Here is a 15,113-nt window from a genome sequence, read left to right as displayed (position 1 = left end):
ACAATTTATTATGATGTAGAATGCTTTACTTTCAAGGGTGGTAGAAGCAGATTCACAGCATTTTCCAAAAGGGAACTGTGTAATCATTGAAAAGAAGAAAAATTGTTTTGTCAATGGGCAAGGGAATTAAGCAGAGAGTAAAGCTGGCCACTGATCTGCTATTGACAATATTGTCTGGCCTACCCCATCATATGCTGATCCTGTACAGTGTATTCACCATTTCCTTCTTAAACCTAGTGAATGCCTACAATACAATATCATTGCCTATGTCAACTGTGACTTGGTGCTCACACTCATTAGATTGCAGGCTCAAGTCCTATTGTAGTCAGAAAATCTAGACTAATAGAACATTAGAGCTCTGTACTATCAGAGATGGAGTCTTTTGGATAAATGTTGCATGAGTCCCATTTGTGCCTATATAGTGCAATTGGGGTCCTAATGGTGGATGTAAAACCCTGGCTGATATATTTAAGGAACCTGTTTCAGGGGATTGGCAGGTTGTACTCCAAGTTTACAGAATTTTGCAGCAGATGGACACTCAAATTGTTATTGCTTAGTTTAAAAAGTGTCTTCAGTATATTATTCTTTATTTCATTCCATTACTATGTAATTTGGATGAGTTTCAAGTTGGTGTCCCTTTTATTTTAATGATTTACTTATGTCTGTAGGACACCCTGAAGACATACACTGTAAAAGCAACAGGAGCAGATAACTGAGGAGGGTAATGTTGTTATTACATCAGTACATTTTTCACAGACAAGCTGGTCCAAAATATAGGTTAACTATGTCGCCTCTTCTCTCTGTACAAACATATAAACAAGGAACAAAAGTAGGCCACTTTGCCCTTCAACCCTGCTTCCCCATTCAGTAAATCATGGCTGATCTGATTTTAACCTCAATTTTACACTCCTGGGTATCTCTGATAAACTTTCATTCCCTTAGTAATCAAGAATCCATCGAAGTCTGCTTTAAACCTATTTAAAAATTCTGCATGCAATGCCTTTTGAGGAAAGGATATCCCAAGACTCTTAGGCATCCAAGGAAAATAAAATGTTTCTTATACCTTTATGTAAATTGGTAGTCTCTTGTTTTCAAACCATGGTCCTTGGTTATTCTTCCACAAGAGAAACATGATTTCAACATCCATCAGTCAAGGTCTCTCAGGATCTTAAATGTTTCAATTGAGTCACTTCTGATTCTTCTGAACTCCAAGAGGGTGCAGGCCTAATCTGTCCAATCTTTCCTCATAAAGTAGTCTTCGTATTCCGGGTTATAGTCTAGTAAATCTTTTCTGAATTGTTCCAATGCATGTCTAGGCCCGAAACATCAGCTTTCCTGCTCCTGAGATGCTGCTTGGCCTGCTGTGTTCATCCAGCTCCATACCTCGTTATCTCGGATTCTCCAGCATCTGCAGTTCCTATTAACTCTGATACAATATTCTTTCCTAAGTGTTTTTACCAGCAGTGTTCACAGTCCTATTTTTTCACTTCTTTCTCCACCATCCTACAAATATTCTACTCCAATTCCTGTTCTCATGTCCCAGAATCTCTCTATTCCATCCTTACACATATTAGTACTCCCCTTAAACACACTAATGCTATGTGTTCTGCTCTACTCACTCTAAGACACAGCTACATTCTCATTGCTCTCCATGTAAGAATTTCTTTCCAAATTCTTTATTTTGTCTTCTAGTGTCTCATGTGTACTTGTCCTTATGTTGTTCTGTTCTCAACCAGGCATGCAAACATTTTTTCCATGTCTACCCTACCCAACAACCTATCCACACTTCTAAAGACCTCAATCAGATCATCCACGTTAATCAACATATTTTTGAAGGTGACTATTGAAAACCATTGTGGAGAAAATGCCATCGAAATGTCAATGGAATTGTTTGAATGTTTTCTGAGAATCCCATTTCTTAAAACACTGTCAACATTTCTACTGGTAAATGTAGGGATTTGATTTAAATGATGTTTCCAGTCCTTCCAATTAGCTCTATAAAATCTGCAATATGTTAACACTGTCTCTATAAAGGAAATGAAGTATGTAGTACTCTGTGGACACAGAGCTTATATTGGCTATCTATGTTTATCCAATTTTATTACAGGAGACTAAATAAATCATAAGTATTTGGATAGCTATCAAGAAATAAAAACATTTTTGCATAGTGTCACATAACTCTTCACACAGTACAGTAGGTTATGGCTCCAACATATGATTTGTCAGATTGATAGCGAGTTAAAAAAAAATAATTGATTAAAATAACAGTTTATAATATTTATATAGGAATGGAGATCAGGAAGCTAAGGGATGTGGTCAGTAAGATAAATAGTTTTCATGTGAAAATGCTGTCTTTTGTAACATTAGAACTATTTTCACCAGTACAAGACAAACAGAACAAATATGTACACGCATTTTCACGAATCAAATTGACTTTTGAGCTAATTTTTATCTTCCTGATTTTAATTTATACATTCAATAATCTCTCAATCATTAGATAGCTAGCACCCCCAGGGAGTTTCAGTCTCTCTGGACTGTTCAGTATGTTTCATGTTCTCAGGTCACATTATGTGATGCTGAAACAAAAAGTAGATTTTTTGCTATAATGTTAAATCTGAAGAAGCAAAGTAAACATAGAACATAGAACGCTACGGCGCAGTACAAGCCCTTCGGCCCTCGATGTTGCACCGACCTGTGAAACCAAACTGCAGCCCATCTAACCTACACTATTCCATTATTATCCATATGTTTATCCAATGACCGTTTAAATGCCCTCAAACTTGGCGAGTCTACTACTGTTGCAGGCAGGGCATTCCACACTCTTACTACTCTCTGAGTAAAGAATCTACCTAACAGTTCTGGTCGCTGCTTTATAGGCAGGATGTGGAAGCATTGGAAAGGGTGCAGAGGAGATTTACCAGGATGTTGCCTGGTATGGAGGGAAGGTCTTATGAGGAAAGGCTGAGGGATTTGAGGCTGTTTTCGTTAGAGAGAAGAAAGTTAAGAGGTGACCTAATAAAGACATACAAGATAATTAGATTTAATTAGATAATAAGAGGATTAGATAGGGTGGACAGTGAGAGCCTCAAAAATAATTTTCAAACCAAGGCTTCAATTTATTTCCTATGCTCTCCAAAATTTTGTCTATTAGCCTCTTGTCTGTGTATTTAAAATCATTTATCCTATGCTTCCTTGTCATCCATTCTGGTGTTCTGCATTCCTTGCTTTGCCATCCTTATTAATCACATTATCTTTCTTAATCCATTTGGTTAATGCATCTGCATGTTGCAGATACTCTAAAACATTTTCAGTTAAAAAAAATTAACCTCAAATTTTTTTACCTATCATTCTTTTCTCTCCCTCTGACTGCCATTTCCATTTTTAGAGATAAGACATTTATTTATAATAAGGGCTCTCTGGTTAGCTTTCAAAGCCAGACTTTCTAGTCAAGAGAATCTGTTAGTATGATGATTGTCAAGTTTGTATCATAGACAAGACAAAGTGATATTATCACATCTTATTAATCAGTGTAAACAAGGAATGATGTCATCCACAGTTTGAGTTACGCAGGTATTCCCAGCGGAATAATTTAGTAAAGAAAAGAAAGACTAGCTATTACATAGTGTTTTACATGATTTCAGGACATTGCAATGTACTTTGCAGCCAATGACGCTTTAAACGTAGTGTATGTTGCGATTTAGGTAATGCAACAGCTCATTAATGTTCTGCAATATCCCCTAGGCAACAACTTAATAATAGCCAGATAATCTAATGCTGTTAGAGGCAAAAAAAACTGCAGATGATGGGATCCAAGGTAGACAAACAGGAGGCTGAAAGATCACAGCAAGCCAAGCAGCATCTGGAGGAAAGGAGCAGTCAATCTTTCGGTCATTACCCTTCTTCAGGATCAGATATGGGGATAGGGAGATAAAGAGAGGCGTAAACGGACCTCTCCATTTCCATTTCTGGTGATAGTTTACAACTGACATTTACTATAAACCCAGACTCTCAATGCTACCTGGACTACACCTCCTCCCATCCTGTATTCTGCAAAAACTTCCTCCTGTTTTAACAATTCCTCTGTGTCTGTTGCATCAGCTCTGATGAGGAGATATTCTACTCCCAAGCACCCCAGATGTCTGTCTTTATCAGACAACACTCTTTTCTCCCCCACTCTGTTATCCTGACTGCCCTCCAGCACAGCTCCTGTATTCTCTGCTCCACAGTTCTTAACCACGCTCCCTCCAAACAAAATAAAGATAGGTTTCCCCTTGTGATCAGAGATAATGGGAACGGCAAATGGTAGAGAATCTAAGATAACAAAGTGTGAAGCTGGATGAACACAGCAGACCAAGCATCATCTTAGGAGCACAAAAGCTGACATTTCGGGCCTCAGATGAAGGGCTGTGTTCATCCAGCTTCACACTTTGTTATCTAGGGTTCCCCTTGTCCTTGCTTTCCACCATACCGCATTCCACATTCAACGTATCATCCTCAAACACTTCTGCCAACTCCAAATAGACTGCACCACCTGGAACATCTTCTACTCCCCACCCCTCCCTGCCTTCCACAAGGACCATTCCCTTTACCACTCCTTAGTTCAAAGAACAAAGAACAAAGAAAATTACAGCACAGGACCAGGCCCTTTGGCCCTCCAAGCCTGCACCAATCAAGATCCTCTGTCTAACCTGTCATCTATTTTCTAACGGTCTGTGTCCATTTGCTCACTGCCCATCCATGTACCTGTCCAAATATATCTTAAAAGACGCCAATGTGTCTGCGTCTACCACCTCTGCTGGCAACGCGTTCCAGGCACTCACCACCCTCTGTGTAAAGAACTTTCCACGCATATCTCCCCTAAACTTTCCTCCTCTCACTTTGAACTCATGACCCCTAGTAATTGAGGCCCCCACTCTGGGAAAAAGCTTTTTGCTATCCACCCTGTCTATACCCCTCATGATTTTGCAGACCTCAATCAGGTCCCTCCTCAATCTCAGTCTTTCTAATGAAAATAATCCTAATCTATTCCACCTCTCTTCATAGCTAGCACCCTCCATACCAGGCAACATCCTGGTGAACCTCCTCTGCACCCTCTCCAAAGCATCCACATTGTTTTTGTAATGTGGCGACCAGAACTGTACACAGTACTCCAAATGTGGCCGAACCAAAGTTCTATACAACTGCAACATGACCTGCCAACTCTTGTACTCAATACCCCGCCCAACGAAGGAAAGCATGCCATATGCCTTCTTGACCACCCTATTGACCTGCGTTGTCACCTTCAGGGAACAATGGACCTGAACACCCAGATCTCTCTGTTCATCAATTTTCCCTAGGGCTTTTCCATTTACTATATAGTTCGCCCTTGAATTTGATCATCCAAAATGCATCACCTCGCATTTGCCCGGATTGAACTCCATTTGCCATTTATCTGCCCAACTCTCCAGTCTATCTATATTCTGCTGTAATCTCTGACAGTCCCCTTCACTATCTGCTACTCCACCAATCTTAGTGTCATCTGCAAACTTGCTGATCAGACCACCTACACCTTCCTCCAAATCATTTACATATATCACAAACAACAGTGGTCCCAGCACAGATCCCTGTGGAACACCACTGGTCACAGGTCTCCAATTTGAGAAACTCCCTTCTACTACTACCCTCTGTCTCCTGTTGCCTAGCCAGTTTTTTATCCATCTAGCTAGCACACCCTGGACCCCATGTGACTTCACTTTCTCCATCAGCCTGCCATGGGGAACGTTATCAAACGCCTTACTGAAGTCCATGTATATGACATCTATAGCCTTTCCCTCATCAACCAACTTTGTCACGTCCCCAAAGAATTCTATTAAGTTGGTAAGACATGACCTTCCCTGCACAAAACCATGTTGCCTATCACTGATAAGCCCATTTCCTTCCAAATGGGAATATACCCTATCCCTCAGTATCTTCTCTAGTAGCTTCCCTACCACTGACGTCAAGCTCACCGGTCGATAATTACCTGGATTATCCTTGCTGCCATTCTTAAACAAGGGGACAACATCAGCAAGTCTCCAATCCTCCGGGACTTCACCTGTGTCTAAGGATGCTGCAAAGATATCTGTTAAAGCCCTCGCTATTTCCTCTCTTGCTTCTCTCAGTACCCTGGGATAGATCCCATTCGGACCTGGGGACATGTCCACCTTAATGTCTTTTAGGATACCCAACACTTCCTCCTTCCTTATGTCAACTTGACCTAGAGTAAGCAAACATCTATCCCTAACCTCAACATCTGTCATGTCCCTCTCCTTGGAAAATACCGATGCAAAGTACTCGTTAAGAATGTCACCCATTTTCTCTGACTCAGTGCATAACTTTCCTTCTTTGTCCTTAAGTGGGCCAATCCTTTCTCTAGTTACCCTCTTGCTCTTTATATATGAATAAAAGGCTTTGGGATTTTCCTTAACCATGTTTGGTAGCAATATCTCATGTCCTCTCTTTGCCCACTTGATCCCTCGTTTCAGATTCTCTCCACATTCCCGAAATTCTTGCAAAGCTTCGTCTGTCTTCAGTCGCCTAGACCTCATGTATGCTTCCTTTTTCCTCTTGGCTAGTCTCACAATTTCACCTGTCAAACATGGTTCCTTAATCTTACCATTTCTATCCCTCATTTTCACAGGAACATGTCTCTCCTGCACGCTAATCAACCTCTCCTTAAAAGCCTCCCACATATCAAATGTGGATTTACCTTCAAACAGTTTCTCCCAATCTACATTCCTCAGATCCTGCCGAATCTTGGTATAGTTGGCCTTCCCCCAGTTTAGTACTCTTCCTTTAGGGCCACTCCCATCCTTGTCCATGAGTATTACAAAACTTACGGAATTGTGGTCGCTATTTCCAAAGTAGTCCGCTACTGTAATATCAACCACCTGGCCGGGTTCATTCCCCAACACCAGGTCCAGTATGGCCCCTTCCCGAGTTGGACTACATACATACTGCTCTAGAAAACCCTCCTGGACACACCTTACAAATTCTGCTCCATCTTGACCCCTAATACTGAGTGAATCCCAGTCAATGTTGGGAAAATTAAAATCTCCCATCACCACCACCCTGTTTCTCCTACACCTTTCCATTACCTGTTTACATATTTGTACCTCTATCTCACGCTCACTGTTGGGAGGCCTGTAGTACAGCCCCAGCATTGTTACTGCATCCTTCCTATTTCTGAGTTCTACCCATATTGCCTCACTGCTTGAGTCCTCCTTGGGGCCCTCCTTCAGCGTGGCTGTGATATTGTCTTTGACCATTACTGCAACTCCTCCACCCCTTTTACCTCCCTCTCTATCCCACCTGAAGCATCGATATCCTGGGACAACTAGTTGCCAATCATGCCCTTCCCTCAACCAAGTCTCAGTAATAGCAATAACATCATACTTCCAGGTATCGATCCAAGCCCTAAGCTCATCTGCCTTATCTACTACACTTCTCACATTAAAACAAATGCACCTCAGACCACCTGTCCCCTTGTGTTCATCATCTGTTCCCCGACTACTATTCCCTTTAGTCACACTGACTCCATTTTCTAGTTCCCTACAGGCTATCATTATTACCTCTTTTCTGTCCAATATTTGGTTCCCATCCCCCTGCCACATTAGTTTAAACTCTCCCCCACAGCATTAGCAAAAGCACCCCCAAGGACATTGGTTCCAGTCCGGCTCAGGTGTAGACCGTCCAATTTGTAATAGTCCCACGTTCCCCAGAACCGGTTCCAATGTCCCAAAAATCTGAACCCCTCCCTCCTACACCATCTCTCAAGCCACGCATTTATCCTGGCTATTCTTTCATTTCTGCATTGACTAGCACGTGGCACTGGTAGCAATCCTGAGATTACTACCTTTGAGGTCCTACTTTTTAACTTGGCTCCTAACTCCCTAAATTCTGCTTGTAGGACCTCATCCCGTTTTCTGCCTAAATCGTAGGCGCCTATATGCACCATGACAACCGGCTGTTCACCCTCCCCCTTCAGAATGTTCTGCAGCCGATCGGAGACATCCCTGACCCGTGCACCTGGGAGGCAACTTACCATTCGAGAGTCCAGTTTTCGACTGCAGAACTGCCTATGTACTCCCCTTACAATTGAATCCCCAATGACTATCGCCTTTCCACTCTTTTTCCCGCCCTTTTGTACAGCAGAGCCAGCCACGGTGCCATGAACCTGCTGCCTTGCCCTGGTGAGCCATCTCCCCCAACAGTATCCAAAATGGAATACCTGTTTTGGAGGGAGATGACTGCAGGGGACACCTGCACTGCCTTCCTGCTCTTCCTCTGCCTTTTGGTCACCCATTTGCTATCTCTCTCAGCGATCCTAATCTGCAACCAAATTGCTAAACGTGCTATCCACGACCCCCTCAGTTCGCGCCACACTCCTTACCAACTACTCCAATCCGTCCTGTACCTTCCCCTGTAACTATACATGATGCCTTCACCCCTCCCCCCTTCTTTATCTGCAGTTCCCCCTACCCTCACATCAAGTCCTGAAGAAGGCCTGAAACATTGACTGTTCCTTTCCTCCAGATGCTACCTGGCTTGCTGTGTTCTTCCAGTCTCCTTTAATCTAACACCATGATGTTGGCAGAGGGATAAGTATTAGTCATTCACTGAGAAGAACTCAGTTTTGATAAATGTTAATAATTTCTTGATAACATGTAGTGAAATAATGTACTCATTATTTCATGCACAGTTCGTTTATATTACTGGAAATATATACATTAACTTTTGAATGTTTTCAATATGTATGTTAAGCAACACTATAAAATCCAATCAAATTCTCAGAATGCTTCTGTTATCCCTAGCTCACTATTAGTACTGCACCAAATACCATTTAAACTATGCGATATAGATGCCAACAAATAACCTTGTAAACCTGTCTAATGCTGCCTTTGTAATTCATTGTAATGATCTTCAATAAATCAATCCAAAACAGCCAGAAGATAGATGATGTGGATTTTCAATGTGAAGGAACAGCATGATAATGAAGTCTTACACATTGTACAGTGTTTCGTGTTCTGTATGCTGTTTTAACTATGGAGTATAACATGCAAAGAGGTCTTTTGTGCTTGTGAAAGTTGAATCTTGGGTCAAAAGCCGTTCTCTGTAACCTTAGACTGGAATTCCAGACGCTGAAGTCAGGACTAGTAGTAAGTCTCAGTTCATCAATTTCATGAGCTTGGGATATCTGCACTGGGTATATGGCCTGCCTCACAAGCCAATGTGGCATTAATGGAGAACAAATTGAGACATATCCTCTATATAATTGGTTCCAGAATTGTGGAAATTTAATGAGAAGGAGTGCTTAGTGGACCATACAAGACTGTTTCATGGTCCACTAACTGAGGGTTTATAAATACTGAACTCCATACAATAGACCTGATAATTTGTAGACATACAGCAATAAAGTAAGATTTTAATGACACCTCACAAGGAGTGTTTATCAAATGTGTTTTCAATAGGTCTGAAAGTATTGAATGTCCTGCAGAAGAAAAAGAGCGGTTAGCCTATTTAATGCCATACTTATACAAATAACATAGGAATTATTACATTGTTGCTTATTTAGCGCAACATTTTGGCATAGAAGTTATGTCACTTCATGCTGTATAGATATACTCTGAAATTTGAATAAATACATGTCATATCATTTATTTTATTTACATCATCTATATTTCCCTCGGGTTTTGAAATGTATGTTTTCTAAATGTGATTGTGATCTGAGGGTGACTGAAATGATCAATCTTTTTGATTGTTCCCAGTCACTTCCTTCACTACTCTGAATTTGTCAATTTCATGCTTTACTACTCCTGAGTTATTTTCTTCAACGTGTACTTTAAATATGCTACCGCTCACACAAATAATTTGTTTTGAATACATTAGAAAAGTTTCCTGAGATTTGTATTTCTCGTGAATTGATAATGGTGTTCTCAAAGGAAAATTCCTATAAATCAATTTGAAATCATAATCCAGGCTGACATTCCAGTGCACTACTGGGTAAATGCTGTACAGTCAGAGATATTGCATTGTCAATTTTTAAAGATTCATCCATAGGGTGAGGGAATGTCACTGGCTAGGCCAGCATTTATTGCCCATTTCTAATTGCCCTGATGGCAATTAAGAGCCAGCCACAGTTCTGTGGGTCTGAGTCACAGGTAGGCCAGACCACATAACGATGACAGTTTCTTTCCCTAATGGACATTAGTGAGCCTGATGGGTTTTTTTCTCCAACAATCAGCAATGGTTTCATAGCTGTATTAAACTCTTAGTCCCAGATAGTTATTGAATTTGAATTTCACCATCTGCCATGGCTAGATTCAAACCCAGGCCTCCAGAACATTACTTTGGCCTCTGCATAAACTGTCCAGTGATAATTCAATTAGGTCATCACCTCCCCCTTCCAGGGAGTTCCTTGGAAGCTTTCTCTCTGTGGGCTGTAGCAGGTGAATTCACACTGTTCACCTCATTACACAGCAACTAAAGTGCTTGTCACTGCCGGGAGCTTTGGGATTTCTACTGCCGGCACCATATTTAATCCCCAGGAGTACACCAGGTGTATCACTGCAAACCAGGGAATGCCATTCACAGTAGCACTGTGTAAAGAATTGCCCTAGAGAAGGCCGACAGAGGCAAGTATGCACCTCCATTTACTGAAGGGGACCTGGAGGTCCTAGTGGATGGATTGGTGGAGTAGAGAGCCATCCTCATTTCTCAGGAATGCCAGACAAGTCAATGGTACTGGACCTTGCTCACTTGGTCAGTGCAGTGTCCACCTTCTGGACCAATGCCAGCAATGCAGGAAGAAGGAAATGGAAGGGCCACCAGGTAGTCTCTACTACCACACGCTCAATCTGATTCTGCACCTGCACCCACCTCCCATCAAGGTTCGTGGTCTGCCACTCTCACTTTTGCATGGAGCATCTTCCCTCAATGATTCTCAGCCAACGACTAACCCTGCCTGTCCTTTGTGTCACTCGTTCAGGATACCTCACTATATTTATCCCACCAGTACCAGCACTAACAGATGTGCCAGCTACTTACCTTTCACTCAATTCCTTTCTTTGTCTTATTTCAGAAGAAAATAGCCCACACTACTGTGCAGCGAGCCAAGGTGGGGGGTGGGGTTGGAGTTGGTGAGGCTGATGGTGGCGTCTGACATTCATCTCCTCAGCCTCTATCAACAGCTTCTGTCAACAAGATGATGCCTGCCAGTGCTTTCAGTATCAGCTGGATTTGTACACGGTCCTGTACTCCACTGAGCTAACTATTGGTGCTCATCACTAAATCCAAGTTGACAGAATGATGTGGGATTTTGACCTCACTCTATGTAATCATTCCTTACAAGAAGTCAGTTCAGTACCCATTAGCATCCATCCAGAGGAGGATACATTTATAGATTCCCCAGAACTCTCCTCTCAGGAGCTTTGAGAGGTTGTCTGTTCCTCCATCTCCACTCTGCCTGCAATCCCCAACCATATGGAATTCGGGCTTATAAGGATGAAACTGCATTAATATCCCTCTCAATATGGGCCCTCTAGACATAAATATTACCACTATCACCTATCTAACAGGCTCTATGATAGGGTAGGCATCCTCCACCTCATCTGTGGACATTGGGATGGTACCTACTCATAGTGGGAGGAAAAGGAAATAGGAAACCTTCTGAGGGCATTTAGGTGGCACAAGTGAAACTTCGTTATCATATTTGTAAATATATGCTCAATTTTTATCATTAGTTGTGTGAGCAACTGTCATTTTAACTGTAACTCCAGGAATGAAGATGCAGAGTTTAACCATGCTTAGCACCAAGTGATATTCCAACCCTATCTGAAGGAGAGCTATTCTTTCCAAAGTGCACATGAAATGTCATCATTATTGAATGAGCAAGCATCAGATGTTGTGAAATCTCCAAAAGGTGTATAGCGTTGACACTTATGAAATGACAGGAAAGGCTTAGAAAGACTAAATTGTAAAATTGCATTTGCAGTTGGGATTATACATGAAATATCTGACATGAAAAACAGTTACAGACAATGAAAGATGACATGCAATTCAGTTGCATTGAATAATGTTCATAATGAAGTCTTGCATGTGTCGCTTTGGTGTTTCTGCACTGTGGGATGCTGAAGAAGGTTCTATCTCAAGAATATCCTCATTGTCTTGTTCAGTACAATGCTGCAGTTCTCATTGACCTTTTTTGTCTATCACACAGATGTGGCCTACACAGGGAACCTTATGACCCTCATTGGCCCATGTCAATAAAAGACATTGAATTGCAGACACACTGGACATCATGACAAGGTGTTTTGACCACCATAACTGACAAGAGTACGGAGCCGCTGCCCATTTTTTTGCGTTACATTCCATGGGAACCGGATGTCCATGGATCTCCTCCATCTTCACTGCAACATCAGGGAATTTGTGGCTGGAAACATCATGCTAGGAGGCATATTCATTGGAATCTTTACAATTCTCCTGCTTGTGCTCCACAGCCATTAGTAGGATTAATATGGTCAAAATCGCTGGTGGCAGGATTTTTAGTTGACACGTTATGTCAATTTATAAGGGCCTCACATACAGAATGATGTGGAAACAAATGCCTTAAACCTGTACTGTGTGAATATCTGTTTAATGCTATTGATTTCTTGAAGGGCCTCGCATTGCACAATATTGGAGCCTGTGTCCTCAGAGGAAAAAAAATGTATTTGTCCCACTCCAGGTGCAGTGGAGTCATTTCAATTGCACTGTTGCAATCTGAATGAGTACAGAAGGCAGTGCAGGTCATTCTTCACAGATTAAGTTACTCAGCCTCTCAACCTAGGTGATTCCTCCAAACTTTCAGGTTCCTTTCTGCCTTGCTTCCCACCAGGCTGTAGAGATATAAACTCCCTGACTGTGTGCAGAGTTCTTGGCTTACTGCACCAGTGGTCCCTGAGTGAAGATAATTCCTCCTTGATTTGGTTAGTGACTACTCCCCTTAGATAATGTGACTTGGCCATTTGATTGAAGACCACTCTGTATGTTTGCTGCACAAACTGCTGGCACGTGCTGCAGGTGTGACGTTGATGTGTGTGACATGGTGGGTCAGTGGTTAGCTCTGCAAGCTCACCGTGCCAGGGATCTGGATTTGAATCCAGCCTTGAGTGGTTGTCCATGTGGAGTTTGCATGTTCTCCAGTGTTTGTATGGTTTTCTGCTGGGTGCTCTGGTTCTCTCCCATAGTCCAAAGATGTGTACATTAGGGAGATTGGCCATGCTAAATTGGCCTGAAATGTTCAGGCTGTGCAGCCATGGTAAGTGTGAGGTTACAGGGATAGGGTCGGATGTTCTTTCGAGGATTGGTGCAGACTCCAGTGGATCGAATGGTCTGTTTTCTGCACTGTAGGGATTCTGAGTGATTGATTTATTGTCACGTGTACTGAAGTATGTGAAAAGCTTTGTTCACGAGCAGTACAGGAAAATCTTAGTAAGCAAGGATGTATGAATCAAAAAGACTTCGCAGAAGCATACAGATTACATTGCACAGGGCATGCACTTGACAAGATCAAAATTAGCAAGATCAGCATTATTTGAGACTAGAGAGTTCATTCATCAGTCTAATAATGGCCGGAAAGAAGCTGTTCTTGAACCTGCTTGTGCATGTGTTCAGGCATCTGTATCTTCTACCTGATGGAAGAGGTTGCAGGAGATCATTACCGGGATGCGATGGGTCTTTGATGGTGTTGGCAGCCTTTCCGCAGCAGCAAACTATGTAAATTGAGTCCATGGATGGAAGGTTGATTTCCATAATGGCCTCGGCTGCGAACACCACTTTCTGTAGTATATTATGATCCTGAATGAGCAGTTGCCATATCAGACCATTATGTACTTGGACAGTATGCTTTAAATTGTGCATCAGTGCTATATCTAGCACAGTGTTATATAGCAACATGTCTATTCCCTTGACTAACCACTGATGACAAACATTATAAGCTGCCTGGCTTTGTGTCTGTGCTAAAAGGTAAGGGGGGACAGAAGTGCTGTTCTGAATAAGGCAGTAAAGTGCCTCACTGCAGCAGTCCTTGGAGTGTAAGGACATCCTTAGTGCTGTTAGGAAGGTAGGTCCAGGATTCTGACCCCAAAACCAGTGAGGAAATAGTAACATTGTTCCAAGTCAGGATTGTGTGCAGACTTGAGGCGAACTCACAAATGATGGTGTCCCCATGCATCTGCTGCCCTTACCATTCAAGGTGACCTGTTGGTTTAGAAAATGTCAAAGGAGATGATGAGTTGTTGCAATGCACCTTGTAGAAGGTACGTTTGGCTATCACTGTGTGTTGGTGATGGAAGGAGTAAATGTTAAAGGTATTACATAGTTGTCAATCAAGCAGTCTGTGTTGTCCTGATTGGTGTCAAATTCTTGGGTATTGTTGGAGTTGCACCCATCCAGGCAACTGGGGAGTATTCCATCACACTCCTAGACTTGTGCTTTGTAAATGGTTAATGGGTTTTGAGGAGTCAGATGAGTTACTTGCTGAAGAATGCCCAACCTCAGATCTGCTTTTTAAACTATTGTATTTATGTCATTAGCCCGGTTCATGTTTTGGTCAATGGTAAGTCCCATGATGTTGATAGTGGGTGTTTCATATATGGTAATGCCATTAAATATCAAAGGACAATGGCTGCATTATCTTACTGGTCATTTCCTGGCACTTGTGTGGTGTTATTGCTATTCGCCATATCAGCCCAAACCTGAATGTTGTTGCATTTGGACATGAATTGCTTCAGTATTTGAGGAGATGTGAATGATAATGAATATTGTGCAATTTTCAGCAAATATCCCCAATTCTGATCTTACAATGGAGGAAACGTCATTGATGAAGCAGCTAAAGAATAGTCAGACCTAGGACATTAGCCTGAACATCCTGTTGATGTCCTGTAGCTGAGATGATTGATATCCAGCAATCACAGCCATCTTCCTTAGTGCCACCGGAGTGTTTCCCCCTAAATTGGCATTGACTTCAGTTTTTCTAGGCCACCCTGTTGCCGCACTTGCATTTCCTACATTGTGACAGTGATCACACTTCAAGAACTGGCTGGAAATGTGATGCC

This window comes from Stegostoma tigrinum, chromosome 17, assembly GCF_030684315.1.
Source record: "Stegostoma tigrinum isolate sSteTig4 chromosome 17, sSteTig4.hap1, whole genome shotgun sequence".
Classification (NCBI taxonomy): domain Eukaryota; kingdom Metazoa; phylum Chordata; class Chondrichthyes; order Orectolobiformes; family Stegostomatidae; genus Stegostoma; species Stegostoma tigrinum.
Note: the sequence above shows the minus strand (reverse complement) of the source record.